The sequence below is a fragment of the Hibiscus syriacus genome, unplaced genomic scaffold (genome assembly GCF_006381635.1).
Source record: "Hibiscus syriacus cultivar Baekdansim isolate YM2019G1 unplaced genomic scaffold, ASM638163v2 tig00111067_pilon, whole genome shotgun sequence".
NCBI classification, from domain to species: Eukaryota; Viridiplantae; Streptophyta; class Magnoliopsida; order Malvales; family Malvaceae; genus Hibiscus; species Hibiscus syriacus.
This window is the reverse complement of record NW_024062969.1, coordinates 1099870-1117034: the sequence shown is the minus strand read 5'-3', so window position 1 is coordinate 1117034 and position 17165 is coordinate 1099870.

The window sequence follows — 17165 nt, the reverse complement described above, 5'->3', positions numbered from 1 at the left end:
GAGAGAGTCAGTCTGTAGGTCGCTTAGACATTGTCGTTTGGTGGAAATTATGAGTTCGAGTCTTTAGTTAACTTATGATCCTTTTATTGAAGTTTTTAATTGCTTCATTATTTTTATTGTCATACTAACATTTGAATTTTTGCTTTCAGATCTATCTAAGTTTTTGTCGAGAGGTTTCATTTTTCTTTTGAGTCAAAGGGTTGAATGTTTCTCCTCACACACATCACGGGCATTTGCATAACATAAGCTCCCATACCCGAGCTATGAACTCTTTCTAAGTGGGGGTGAAAGCGACGCCTTTGTGAGAATTTATTCTCCGTACAGGCCTAGCAAGTAACCTTCGGGATTCATATACCTTATGTCTTCGTGTGAATTTATTCTCCGCATAGGCATAAGGGAATGTATCCTCTCAAATTGAACTCGTTCCGCTTGAAACCTGTAATGGGTGAGGATCGAGGGTTTGGCAGCCCAAGGGGCACTGACATCAAGGAAAATTCGAGTACCTTTTCCTGATAGAGCCGAAACCATGCATATAGTGAACCGTAGAACGGTCACCCCAGGTATAGACATACCAAAACTTTCTGTCTGTCAATATATACCCAAAATAAGTGTACACAAATGAGGAGTGTTTCTGAACCTTTACCTTTTTGCTTTATGTTCATAGAATATATTTGTTCTTTTCGAGTAACAACATGTGAACTAAATATCATGTGGTTAGGATTATTAATTCTCTTTGTATGTTTTTTTTTCAGTCTCAACTTTGAGTCATATTTAATTATTTCTGCTAAGATTATAATTTTTGGACTAATCATTTCAACTAACTTGATTATTTTTGTTTTGTTTCTACTAACATTGGTTTCCTTTTGTCTACTCTTATTGCATTTTTTCATGAACATGACATATCATTCAAAGATATTGATCCTTAAATGACTGGCCATGTAGAAGGTTCTTGAAAATAATACGACATCAATGCCTTTCTCTGGGATTGGTAGGATTTCGAAGATGTTTCATGTAAATCGAGTAGCTAGAGGGAGTCTACCTACCAAGAAGACGAGACGGACATATACCTACTGAGGTAACAAGTTGAAATCAAGAAGATTCGATGCTGAAGTCAACAATTGAATATCATGAACCAACTCGGAAGATTTTTGGAAGTAGAAGATGAAGTAGAAGCTTTGAAGACGATGTAGTTCTCATATGCTCGCAGGAGCTAGATGACTTGAAGTAGAAGTTCGGTGTTTGCTCCACTGTAACTGTCAAGTAAAAGATCTTGTGATGAGACAAACCCTTCAACTAGCCCAATGAGGGAGATTATAAGGTATATACAATAAAGCTGAATTCAGCTAGCAGACAATGAAAAATTAAATCAAATTGATCTAATAATGAGTTTTGATGAAAATGGACTAAAGGAATCGAGGAACACTTGTTATAGTTAACCTCACACAAGTACGCTGGAATTTTATGTTTAGACTGATGTCTCTGCACTACCTTTGTTAAAGGAAGTCTATGAATCTTGAACAAATGAAAGATTTCAGAGAATCGAAACAGAAGTGTTCTAGAAAGTCTAGTGATTGATTATGCTAGTTGCATCATTTTGTCCGCATCTGATTAAAATGTCCAGCCAAAGAAGAGGGGCATATGGTAAAGTTCACAGAGACCGAAAAAGAAATAACATTTCGATGATTGAAACCTTAGAAACTTTAAGGAGCTAACCTAAAACCAACCCATCAATTTTGACACTTGTCAAAGAGGTATAACTTTGAAAGATTAAAAGAGCTGTTAATTCTCTTGATATTTACTGAACTCATGTTCAGTGATTTGCTTCAATTATTAGCCTAAAAGAATGACATTTTTCTTAAACGAACTTTTCATATTTTTAAAATAAAAAGAAAGAAAATATTTTCAAACATGACAATCTCTCTGGAGAGTTTAGCCTGGAAATTGACAGAGATCCCTCAAACCTAGAAGCTCAGAAACAAAAATTGGGGGCAAAGAATTTGAATGTTAGGGAACCGGGAAAGCAAATGTTTGCAAAGAAATACAATGGTACACCCTGGTGTGAGAAAAGAATGAAGAAGAACAAATCAAGAAGAAAACCAAGATTGTTTGAGCACATTTTCACTGCTATTAATCAAGAAGAACATGCATTATACATACATGAATTTGCATCTTTGCATCAAAAATCCATCATCAGGATAGTTACATCCAGGTACATTTTATAGATCTTTCAGGAGAAATTTCCAATAGAAATTTCCAATAGAAGGGAACAAGACGTCCTCAATAAAAGGGAACGATCATCTTCAGATTCACCATTTCCAATAGAAATTTTGTCTCGCTTGAGACAGCCTCATTTAATACAAAGGATTTATCTCAATTGAGATTGTTTTTCTTAAAGCAGAATTTGTCTCACCTAAGATAGTTTCCCTCGAAACAGAAGATTTTAACTCGATTGAGATAGTTTCCCTCGAAACAGAAGATTTTAACTCGCTTGAGATATTTTCCCTCGAAACAGAAGATTTTAACTCGCTTGAGATAGTTTCCCTAGAAACAGAAGATTTTATCTCGCTTGAGATAGTTTCTCTCGAAACAAAAGATTTTATCTCGCTTGAGATAGTTTCCCTTGAAACAGAAGATTTTATCCCGCTTGAGATAGTTTCTCTCGAAACAGAAGATTTTGTCTCGCTTAAGATAGTTTCTCTCAAAACAGAAGATTTTGTCTCGCTTGAGACAGTTTCCCTTAAAACAAATTTTGTCTCTTTTGAGACAGTTTCTCTTGAAACACAAAATCTTTGAATATGTTTCTAATGAAACAAATTTTGTCTCGCATGAGACAGTTTCTCTTGAAACAATAATCTTTGAGACTGTTTCCCTTGAAACAAATTTTGTCTCTCTTGAAACAGTTTCCCTTGAAACAAGAAATGTATCTCACTTGAGATGGTTTTTCTTAAAACCAAATTCGTCTCGCTTGAGACAATTTTCCCTTGAAACAAGAAATTTTATCTCACTCGAGAGAGCTTCTCTTAAACAGATTTTTTATTCATTTTCATCCAGATGTTGAACATTTGACAGGAATTCCAAAGTTAGCAGAGGTTTGAAAATCTTCAAAGAGAAGATAAAACCGATCAACATTTCCAATGGAGAGTTCATAATGAGAATAACTCATCCGACAGAGAGAGAAAAAGTTCATAATGAGAAGATCTTGTTCGACCTATCGTATTAGTGTATATATATACGTGCATTAGTATATTAGCATACATCTTGTGCATAATTTATAATGTATATTACATGTATATACGTACTAGATTATTTTAACCTTATTTACTTATTTTATTATGATAGTCTGTATACAATACATTTTTTCCTTTTTCAAATCTCCTTATTATTTTAATTAGTATAAAATCATGTAGATTTATTGCTAAGTAATTTATAATTTATGTAATATATATGGGATTTTTTTAAACTAGATGTAAACATTTGTTCTTGCATATTTACATGTTTATGTACGTTTGAATTGTCTCACTTCCAAGATTACATGACATTATTTTCTGCATAATATGTACAATATCCTTATAAGCATAACTCGACCGATTTCATAATTTGATTAAAGTTAATATTTATTTATTTTAAAAATATTAAAAAATGACCTAAAGTAACTAAATATCCTATTATGATATTTTAAAATAAATAAATACCCTACTAAAAGAAACTAAAAAAATCGAGTATGTTTAAAATTAATTAATTTTGAAGAGAAAAGTAAATATTCGCTTATTTAAACTTATCGAGACAGTTCACTAATTTTATGAGGGACTAAGTTTTGATATTTTTAAATAATTGAATACCCCTTATCTTTTCTAATCAAATATAATTTGGATTTTTATTTGGTTATATCAAATTATTTTTATCTCGAGTTTTTAGAGGAATTATCATATTCTTATTATTTCAGTTGAAAAAAGAAATATATGTCCTAAAGTATTTTAGGGATTATTTTCTCTCAATTGGAAATATTAGAATATTTTTTATTTCTCTTTAGAATTTATCGTTATATAAAATTATGCGATTGAGTTTGGAATAATGAGATCCTAATTTAACTTTATATTCGATTCAATATTTCCACTGTTACGACAACGTGTAAGCGATACAGTACCAATTTTGGGCGTTGTGGGGTGTTAATCCTTCCCCACGTGTAACCGACTCTCGAACACGTTTTAATCTAATCTTTGGTAAACGCAGATCAACTTTTGTCATAAAAACTTTTTTTTTAAAATTGTTTTTTAAAGACGTTTTTAGGTATTCGACCTACCTAACCCAAATGTCGATGGCAACTCTATCCAATTTAATTCAAAATCACCCATTTTCTAAAATTAAAATGTAATCGTTTAAAAGCAATTAAACAATTGTTTCAACCTAAAAACGGTTATGACAATGATTAATATTTTATATTTAATTTCATGAATTTTAAAGGGATTTTAATAAATTCTAAATCAACAAAAGAGTGAAATATAATTAAACTAAATCATCATTATATAGGGTACCGCAAAAGATGTCAAAGAAATACAGCTTTCAATGACACTTAAAAATAAGTTAAAATAAAACCTTAAGTTTTTTTTTTTATTAATTTATGGTGTTTATGAGTGGTAGTATCTGTTCTAATGGCTCTCAACCTTTTGACAATGAACGAGTAATTACCTTGCAATCTACGGTGCTCAAACATTAGAGCTCTAGAAATAACAATCATTCTTATAACTATTGAGGTAACTTAGTTTTTGCAAAATAAAATCATAAGTTTAATAAATAAAATAATAAGATAAAATAAAAAATTATTTTTAACTTTCACATCAACATTAAAATGTCACACCATCCAATTAGTAATGAGTTAATATCTCAATATCTACATTGAAGCTGAAATCAAAATCTAATATTAGAATTGAAGCGTTTTAAAGTTCAATGATAAAATCAATATAAACATTAAATTTAAAATTTAATAACAATGGGGTAGTTTACGTTATCTTTTAAATATAATTACAATCAGAATTTAATAACAATGGGGTAGTTTACGTTATCTTTTAAATATAATTACAATCAGTGATGGACATTGAAGGATTGGCAAGGACGGTAGCCTTTTAAAAAATTAATTTTATATAATTCAGATAACTTTTTATATTTTTTATTAATAATATATTTCTACCCCTCTAAAATCTTTTAAAATTTATCCTAAAACATAAAATCATGAATTCGTTATTGATCGTAATATAAAATACAAACGTAATATGAATATATGAATATGTCAGGTCGGAACTCATAACAAAACTCAATACAAAAGTAAAACTAGGACATTGAGTTAAACCATCCATGTTCAATTTATATTTAAAAGGCTAGATGGTTTACAGTATGTCTATGCTAATTTCATTTGAGGAATAAAGTAATATAGATGTCTCGTAAGTTGAACTATAGTCATTGGATAGATCTGTGTTAGAACCATGAGATTGATCTGTTGCTACTTCAAAGGGAAGTTGTAAAGGTTGCGGCAGCATTCGGTGGAGTTCGATTTGATATCAATACCAAAACTCAAATTATCCAAAATCACTAGCTTAATATCCCTATAAAACTCATCTTTATAACATAAACCCAAAATATGCAGAAAGTACAATATGATTATATCTTTCAAAATAATTCTTTTATTATTTTTAAGGATTCTATCCATAAGAATTATTGCCTAAAATAAATATTTACTTATTAAATAAACTTAATTATCAAATAATCTTCAACCACTATAATTATAATAAAATCCAACTTAAATATTTATTATAATTTGAGTTAAAAATAATTTGTACAAAGATGCAAATGTGATTGTTGAAAAGGATTGATTGTCTCAATCTAGTTTCAGTGGACTTCGAGGAAATTAGGGAATGGATGGAAACAAAGACTTAGAAAATTTTTAGAACAGAGTTAACTAAAAAGATATTTATTCATAAAATGAAATTGAGAATAGTATTTTATGTAGATTGTTATTTTGTTGTGATGTATGGTCGTTGGGGTCGATACCACGTGATGCAAAGTGATTCCTCCTTATCGATTGATTGCGGATCTAGGAAGGAAGCAAAACAACCTGCATAAGTGAATAGCTCAAATAGATGGTTAAGGTGGTAGATGTGAAGGTGATACGATAGGCTATTTTTAAGTACGAGAGTGATGGTAGCGGAAGTATGTGGTTTTGGTTAAGGTTTAGTGGATGAAACAATGGAATGGTTGTGATGATAGTATCTTAAGGAAGACTCAAAGAAGAACCAATGTTGAAGAAAAAAGACTCAGACTTTATATTGTTTCTTTAAGGATGGTAATAAGGACTTGGACCCGCTATTTATATGGATATAGGAACCACAAGTATCAAGGTGAAATAGGGGTTGACGCCACAAGTAATTGAATTACTTGATAAGTCGATAAAAGTCAAAAGGACTTAACAAAGAGAATAATATCACTTAATTGATAATGAAAGCCTATGTTACAATGCAACATGAAATCCTATTTATAGGACTTGAAAATATTTTGGTCGAATAATGCATGGTGATGTGGCCATCCTTTACATAGCATCAACTTGGCGTGTATTGTCTTCATTTCAAGCTTGATTGAGTGGGTAGATAATTAGCAAAAACAAGGGCTGGTGGTGTCGAGCTGTCACTGTACATTTCCAGTCGAACTTAAACACTAATTAGTGCCCCACGATCTGCCATATCTTGATGAGTTGTTGGTGAGTTGTTCGTGTCTTCTTAATGCTCCAACAAGCTGCCAATTGTGTGTCATGCTCCCATAAACCTTGCAGCCGTGTTGGTGAGCTAGATGTGTCTTCTAAGTGCTCCACTATGCTGTCCCAACATGAGGCATATTCTAATGTTCCTACATGTGCAAGGAAAATAAGTATTTTAATGGCATTGATCTGTTATGAACTAATACCTTGCTGCTGTGCATGTGCTTGTGATTGTGAGCTTTTGGTTGCATGTTTATTAACTACAAATGCCATTAAACAACATGTTAAAAACTTAAGTACTAAGATGAATGCAATGAGCTACACGAATGTATGTTGCCATGATGAATGTGAATGAAAACATGAAACATAATATGTAAATGATATGCAAAACTATTCTAACACGCTGAACATATATAAATACCAATGTTCACCAAATAATATAAAGATGTGAATATGTTGTATGCATGAACATGATATTCATAATAAATGATAAATGTAAACATGTAATAATAATATCCTAAGAAATGATATGTAATCATAGCATAAATTTGAATGATGAGAAATACATGATAAACTAAGCATATGATGTTATGACGAAATTGATTATTTATACTAAGATGTGAATGCATGCTAATGATATAATACAATGTATAAATGATATAATTTAAGATAAGGTAAGGAAAAACTCCCTTAGAAAAAACAATGAATCACCCATTGTGTGATTAAGTCATGGAGATAATTGGAGCTAGACAGGATCACATCATCCTCCCCTTCTTTTGGGCGATTTATCCTCAAATCGAAAGATACTTCTCCTTAGTGTCTTTCCATTCGAACGTTACTGATTTGTCTTCAAAATATATCCATTCAATAGCAATTTGTTCAAGACATTCCCTTTCAAAAAGATATATAAAAGGATCCTTGTGAAAAGTCATGAGCCTTGAATAAGTACCTTGAACCTCCTTGTTTTGAAAAGAAAGAAGACTTTCATAAGTAAGGGAATTATGAATCATAGTTAGGTTAAAAGTATATCCATGTTACATCTTTTGGATGTGCAAGAGTGATGTCTTTTGAATCACAAGAGTCATTTATTTGACACCATATGATAAAGGCAATTCTAAAAGTCTCATTCTTAGTCCTCCAAGGTCATGTCCTTTAATTGAAGAGTTACAGCCTTTGAAAAATGAAGATATAAGTATTTAAAATTTTCTTGGATACGTCTCTTGGTTCCTCCATTTGAAAAATGGTGTCTTTTAGATTATTCTAAATCACAAAGAAAAATTCTACAATTTCATGGTTAGAATAATCATCCTTGATATTTTGTCTAGTCCATAGGCATTTTCGAATGACCTTGCCATCACAAATTGATAAGATAATACTATATACATGAATTGAATTGCTGGAAAATAACTCAAAATTAGTAAATGAAAAACTATTGACAAGATGAATGGAAATATCAAACCAGGGTGGATGTTTAATGGGCGTTGGTTTCTTAATGATGGAAAACTCCATTGGTTGTTGATTTCCCTTTAATATGTTCAATGTACTTGGAGTATCAATGATCCCGACTCTTGGCACTTCAAGTGATATATCTTTTGGAACGTCAAGGGACATAATTGTTGGTTCTTCAAAAGACATGTTTATTAAATCTTCAATTTGAAGCGGCATGCCTATTAGATTGTCCTGCAAGGCAAAAGAAATAGTAGAAGAAGATTTTTTAGGTAAATTTTGTCCTTTACTTTGCTTTTCTTCTCTACACTCATCCTTTTTCAGATTTGTCATTTTCAATATGATTTTCCACTTGTTCAACTTGTTGCTCTTGCAAGACTTCTTTTTCAACTTTCTTAATGGCTTTAGTTTTCTCTCATTCTTCTATGTGTAACTTTAGTTGAGTTTGGTCTTCATGCACTTGATTTGGCAACATTGGCACCAAGGTGATTTTCTTCCCATTATGTAGGAATGAGAAATGATTGGTGAAGCAATTATGTGTTGCTCGTTTATCAAACTGCCAAGGTCGACCGAAAAGAAGATGGCTTGAATTCATGGGAATAACGTCACACAAGATTTCATTTTCATATCTCCCAATTGAAAAGGGCACAAGTACTTTCTCTATGACTTCTAGTTCTTCATCGTCATTTAATCCTTGCAAAACATATGGACTGGTATGTTTGAACGTTGTAAGTCCCAACTTCTTTACCATATATGTGCTAGCAAGGTTTGCACAACTTCCACTATCAATGGCTACAAGACATACTTTACCATCTTTATCGTTTACATGGAAACGAGTATGAAATGCATTCTTTCTTTGCTGTATGTTCTCCATTGCTTGGGAAGAGGAAAGATCAAATAACATTGTTAGTAAAAAAAAATTTGAAATGTGAAAATTAGGACCTTACTAAATTTCATACAACAAAACCTCACGATCACTCCAAAAAAATGATGATGCAGCACTCGGGAATATAAATTGGGTTTTTGCAATTCCCCTTCTAATCTTACACACTCAATTAGACTTTTTCCACTCGTTCCTCTCTTGTAAAGTTCTAAGTGACTTTACTCAAATCCGTATCGAGTATATTTTAATTGTTGTGTGTCGGCTGCAAAAATAGTTAGTAGGAATGGAAAAACAAAATATATAATGAAAATCTGGCTTAGAAATAGAAAGAAGAGAATAAAAAAAAGTTACTTACACAAAGTCACTTCACAAACTCATATCACCACAATCAATTTTAATGCTTCTTGAATGGCTTGGTGATAAGACTTGTTGATGATTACGTTTCAACTTTTCTTTGTTGATTTTCATATTTCTTGCACTTGCACTTCTTTTTTTGTATTTTTTGTTTTTGTTGTTGTTGCACATTGTTTCTTCCACCAAAGCTCTGATTACTGTTTGATGTATGGTCGTTGGGGTCGATATCACTTGATGTAAAGTGATTCTTCCTTATCGATTGATTGTGGATCTAGGAAGGAAGCAAAACAACCTGTATAAGTGAATAGCTCAAATAGATGGTTAAGGTGGTAGATGTGAAGGTGATACGATAGGCTATTTTTAAGTACGAGAGTGTTGGTAGAGGAAGTATGTGGTTTTGGTTAAGGTTTAGTGGATGAAACAATGGAATGGTTGTGATGATAGTATTTTAAGGAAGCCTCAAAAAAGAACCAATGTTAAAGAACAAAGACCCAGACTTTATATTTCTTCTTTAAGGGATGGTAATAAAGACTTGGACCCGCTATCTATATGGAGATAGGAACCACAAGTATCAAAGTGAAATAGGGGTTGACGCCACAAGTAATTGAATTACTTGATAAGTCGATAAAAGTCATAAGGACTTAACAAAGAGAATAGTCTCACTTAATTGATAATCAAAGTCTATGTTACAATGCAACATGAAATCCTATTTATAGGACTTGAAAATGTTTTGTCTGAATAATGCATGGTGATGTGGCCATCCTTTACACTTTCCTAAAGACATAATTTAAAGGCATAATTTAAACATAATTATCATGATATATTAGGTGTATATTCTGTCAAGTGTAGGAATATGTATCCTTGGCGAATCCTTCAAGTTGTGGCTAAGTGGAGACAAACATCTTGCATTGCTGGTCACGCACATGGGTTATTTTGGTAGTGCAATTTCGTGTAGGATGTGCTGCAGCAACTTGGCGTGTATTGTCTTTATTTCAAGCTTGATTGAGTGGGTAGATAATTAGAAAAAACAAGGGCTGGTGGTGTCGAGATGTCATTGTGTATTTCCAGTCGAACTTAAACACTAATTAGTGCCCCATGATCTACCATATCTTGATGAGTTGTTGGTGAGTTGTTCATGTCTTCCTAATGCTCCAACAAGCTGCCAATTGTGTGTCATGCTCCCATAAACCTTGCTGTCGTTTTGGTGAGTTGGATGTGTCTTCTAAGTGCTCTACTATGCTGTCCCAACATGAGGCATATTCTAATGTTCCTACATGCGCAAGGAAAATAAGTATTTTAATGGAATTGATCTGCTATGAACTAATACCTTGCTGCCGTGCATGTGCTTGTGATTGTGAGCTTTTGGTTGCATGTTTATTAACTACAAATGCCATTAAACAACTCGTGAAAAACTTAAGTACTAAGATGAATGCAATGAGCTACACAAATGTATGCTGCCATGATGAATGTGAATGAAAACATGAAACATAATATGTAAATGATATGCAAAACTATTCTAACATATTGAACATATTTAAATACCAATGTGCACCAAATACTATAAAGATGTGAATATGTTGTAAGCATGAACATGGTATTCATAATAAATGATAAATGGAAACATGTAATAATAATATCCTAAGAAATGATATGTAATCATAGCATAAATTTGAATGATGAGAAAGACATGATAAACTAAGCATAGGATGTTATGAAGAAATTGATGATTCATACTAAGATGTGAATGCATGCTAATGATATAATACAATGTATAAATTATATAATTTAAGATAAGGTAAGGAAAAACTCTCTTAAAAACAGCAATGAAGATCATCCATAGTGTGATTAAGTCATGGAGATAATTGGAGCTAGACAAGATCACATCATGTTGAGCATTGGAATCAAACATATCCATCAATCAACAAACTGTCACAATTGGAGTAAGACATACACAGAATTACTGGGCACAAAAGGAAAGCCAAAAATAAAAGACTTAGTCTCAATACGTCAATTGAGAATCTTATTTTGATTGAACATTGGAATCAAACATAATCATCATTTCTTACTTACGAGAAATAAAAGACTTAGTCTCGAATTTAACATTTTTGTCCAACAATGTATACCATACTCAGTCCCAACACCACCCCACTTCCATACTTCACCAATATTGAAAATTTCAAATTCAATCCATCATCATCATCATCTCTATCAGATTTGGCTGGAGTTCCCTCATCATTATCACATCTTTTTTATAATGGCAATCCACATAAACCCAAGTTTCCTATGTAGGAATCACTAGTGAAAGTATCCAATTGTTTACCTTTAGGAATGTCTCCCACTAGATTATTATGAGAAAGGTTTAACACCTCCAAGAATCCAAGATTGTGCAGCTCTATTGGAATTCTTCCATGAAGCTTGTTTGATGAGAGATCTAATGATTCAAGTTTTGAAAAATTACCTAATGATGATGGGATAGGATATGTTAAACAGTTATGAGAAAGGTTTAGAACAATAAGTGAGTGGAGCTCACCAAGTGTTTTGGAATTTGTCCCATGAATTGGCCGTCTTAATAGCTGTCCATATGGTTAATAGTTCCTCAAACTATGTTTCCAATTCTTTTGTTGTAAAAGATAAACCGTGCACATTATACACTATTTCATCAGCTGCTACTACATATTTCATGTACTATGGTTTTTTTTTTCAATTCCCTTCTCTAATGGCATGCAATTTTTCAAAACATTTCATAGGTAAGTAGCCACTGAATTTTTTACGAGAAACATGAAGGACATGCAAACGAGGGAAGGAAACTGTAGCATAAGAGCTATCGATCTTACCATAGAATCCATTCGATCTCAAGTCAAGCACATGTAGCTGATCCAAATTTCGTAATCAGTTTCGGAAAGTGTCATTTAAATAATTGTTTCTGACATCCAGAAGCTTCAAGTCCTTACAATTACCCAAAGATTGTGGCAGTGACCCTTGTACTTGGTTGTTGCTGATTAGAAAAGTTTGTAGTATACAACCTTTAACAAAATTTTCAGGTATTTTACCATGAAAATTATTCATCCGTGGGTCAAAGTGTGAAATGAAAGAACTCAAGTTTCCAATGCATTCCAGAATTTTCTTATGGAACTCAAATTGCATAGTGAGGAAGGAACTTAGCCTTGAAGAAAATATGGAATAGAGTTAGAATTAGGATTTTGAATAATCTTTAAAACAAATAAATGATGTTTGTGATGTAAAATATTCATGATGCGAATAGCCAACATACATGATTGCTTAATTTACTTCACAAAATCAGGCCCTTTTTTATGAATGAGAATGACTCAATTGCTACTTAATTACTATCTTTCACCAACAAACAAGTCGACAATAAGAAAACTGTTCAGTCTCCAACAGCTGGCCATATAAAGCAAATACCATTTATTTATACAATATTTGCTAGGGTATATAAAAATAAATATAGTTGATGTTGAAAAGGATTTTGATAATTTCTTTTGATGTATCATACCTTAATAATATTTAAAACTCGTAATTAGAAAAATCAAGAAAATTTAGTTTAATTCATTTTGAGTTGAAAAAAAAAATATTTGAGTTTATGTAATTTTAGAAATAATTTATTAGAATTTTATATTATATTCTTATGTTCAAATACAAAAGGACACATCAAATGACAAAACATTGTACGACTAATTAATAAATATATAATAAAATAATAACAAAAAGAGGAAAGAAAGTTATATTATGGCTGTCAAGATTTTATTTGAAAGATCAAGGACATCCAAAGAAATCACTTTTTTTATTATATAAAAAATAATATTTCATCAAAATATTATGATGACGCATTTATGTTATGTCTTGATGAGTATAGTAATATAATAATTTTATATTTGTATTTTAAGGTTAAAATAAATTACAACAATATAAAAAAATAAAATTAAATGGTAAATAACTCTATTATATTTAAGTACATTATTAAAGCATGATGAGTCATTAAGCTTACTTGAGAAGTTGTTTTCTCCGATAGTGAAAATCTTGAGTGAAGTCAAATTTGAGATTTTTAATGGTACATTCCCCTCCAAATAATTATATCCAAAAATACATATTGTAATTCTTTGCATTTAAACATGCTCTTTAGAATTTTTTCCAGAAAGTTGAGATCCTCCCAAATCAAGACGAAGTAATTGGGGAAGATAATCAAACATTTTGGAGGAGAGAGAACCAAAGAAATTAGTGAATCCCACTGAAATATGTTGCAAAGAGGAAATGTTGAAAACTAAGGAAGGAATAGGACCTGCGCAATAAATAACCAAAATTAGATTTTTTTTGGCATAATAAAAAAGAGAGCCTTCGACCAATGTAGAAGAATTGTATTAATACAACCTTTAACCAATAATTTCATGGGTAAAGTACACAAATAGTCCCCTGACTATAGGATATTATTTTATTGAGTCCTCTAATTATTAAAAATTATGAAATGGTCCCTTAACTATAGGGTATTATTTTGTTGAGTCCACTGACTATTAAAACTTACAAATCCTCACTTGACTATTCATATATTCTAAAGTCATCATTCTCTATTAAAATATTGTCATAATTCTGAGCTAGATGTTAACCTGCTGACTTTGATATGATAAAATTTGATCCCAAAATCTCAAACGACTATTATATCTCAATCAACAAGTAAAATTCAACTCAGATTGTCATCAATTTTTAACGAAAAATGACGAGTTTGAAACATATAAATAGTCAAACGACCATTTTGTAACTTTTAATAGTCGAGGGACTTAACAAATTTTAACGAAAAAGGATGAGTTTGAAATATATAAATAGTCAGACGACCATTTTGTAACTTTTAATATTCGAGGGATTCAACAAAGCAACACGCTATAGTTAGGGGACCATTTTGTAACTTTTAATAGTCAAGGGACTCAACAAAACAACACCCTATAGTCGGGGACCATTTGTGTACTTTACTCTTAAGTTCATATCATATACACCCAATTTGTTAAAAAAATGTTTAAATGATTAATCACGCCATTTTGTTTTCTTTTGTAAATCGACTTAACATCTAATTATTGTTTAAAGTCAAGTATCAAAAATTGAAATCTTGTTATTATGAAAATTGAATTTGAACATTTACTATACAATTTGAATTATTTTTTATTTTAATCCAGATTTTATTTTTAATATACATTTTTATTGTTTTTAATTAGCACTAAAAATCAAACTTGATTCGATTGTAAAAATAAAATCCACTATGTAATAAATAAACAAGCTAGGTGGTAACATATGACTTGTTTGTTTGGTTATTCAAATCAAAACCAAATCAAGAGTCTTTTCATGCTATCGACAGGGGTGTAAAAAGTTGACCCGACCTGTAAAACTAACTGAAGCCGACTCAAGTCAAAATTGTTTTTGACCTACACTGTAGTGATCTGAAACCGACTCAAGTCGAAATTGGTGTTGACCTGAACCCAAGTTGGACTTGGAAATTGTGTATTTGAACCCGATCTGCACCCGACCTGATAACGACCTGAACCCGAATTGAACTGAAAATATAATACCCGAACTCGACATGCATCTGACTGATATGAACATGAACCCGAGATTGACCTGGTAAATAACTGGTATTACCCGACCTGTAAATGATCCGAATTGTTATTGATCTGATCTGATATTTACCTGACTTGACATTTACCTGACTTATATATCACCATTGATGAAATATAAGATTTTAATAAAATTGTGAGATTTTGAGTTTATAATAAATCATACTAATTAATATGATTAATTTTTAAATGTTATAATAAAATATTAATTATGAATCATACATGTATGTATGTACACACATCAATATATTTTAATATATATTTTAGTTTAAAAAATTGTTCATTGACATGTACCATATTTATAAAATCTTAAAATTTATTTAAATTAAAAAGCTTAAAATTTTAATACATGCATCATACATACATATATACATACATAATATATGCATATAACATATGTATCATACACACATCAATATATTTTTATAATATTTTTAAATTAAAATATCTATTAAAATATTACACTTTTAATCTTATTTACACGATAGTCTATGTAATGCATGCATACATGCATGCATGTATGCATAATATGTGCATATAACATTTAAATTTTGATCCATCACAATTATTAAAAAATTGTTCATTGACATGTACCACATTTATAAAATTTTAAAATTTATTTAAATTAAAAAGCTTAAAATTTTAATACATGCATCATACATACATAATATGTGCATATAACATATGTATCATACAAACATCAATATATTTTTATAATATTTTTAAATTAAAATATCTATTAAAATATTAAACTTTTAATCTTATTTACACGATAATCTATGTAATGCATGCATCATACATACATACATGCATGCATACATATCATAAAATCAAATTATAACTTCATTATTTACTGATGTATTTTTTTATGTATGATACACATACATTAATACACACATTATGCATACATACATATATGCATGTAATACATATATAAGGGTTTATGTTTAGGGTTTAGGGTTTAGAGTTTAGGGTTTAAAGTTTAGGGTTTCTATAAACTATATACTTTATTACTTTATATAGTTTATGCATAGTGTTCTATAAACTAGATAAGTAATTTACTTTATATTATATATATATATACATGGTTTATACATACATATTATATAAAATTATTTAATAAAATTAATAAAATTATTTAAATGTAAATTATATAGAACATGATTAATTATGTGTTAAATAATTAGTATGTCACATTGCATATTATATGGTTCATAAATAGTAGTACATGTCATATTCTCAAAATTTCCCAATTTCCCTCTAAATTCCCAAATAAAATAAAAAAAATTACACAAAAAAAAATCTTTATTTTAAAAAGTTTTCTCCCACCACTCACTTTGAATAATATATATATATACTATATTAATATAAATTATAGTTTATAAAATATATACTTTCTATAGTTTATACATATATAGTTCACATATATATAGTTTACATATATATATATATTTATATAAATATATTTATAATATATAATATAATATAGTTTATATATAGTTTATATATAATATAATATATATTATATATACAATTTACTATATCATTATTTCTTCATATTTGCATTTATTTCGATTTAATCCTTTTTTGTTTTTTAATTTATATCAATTTTAAGTCTTTCACTTTTATATGTATTCAATTTAGTCCTTAATTTATATTTGCATCTTCATTTGGCCCATTGTTAGTTGTTATTTATATTTTTGTAACTGTCCCATAACTTTTTAAATGTCTTTAATTTAGTCCTTTTTATATTAATTTAAACCTCACATTTTAAATTTATTTCAATTTAGTCCCTTACCTATTGTATTGTTTAATTTATATTTTAAAATCTTATTTGTAATTTTACATTTCTTCAATTTAGTCCTTTTATATTGATCCATGGATATTTATTTTCTCTTAATTTACTCGAAATCATATACAATTACAACTTGCAATTCAACAATCACGAAAGATGACAAAATAATTAATCCAAAAATAAAAACGACCCGACATGAACTTAATCCGTATCCGGTAAACATCCGACCTGAATTTTATCTGCCAATGATGTGACCCAATTTGAACGAGATCCGACTGAAGTCCACCCGAACTTGAATTAAACTAGTCTTTATCTGCTACAGACCTGAACTGT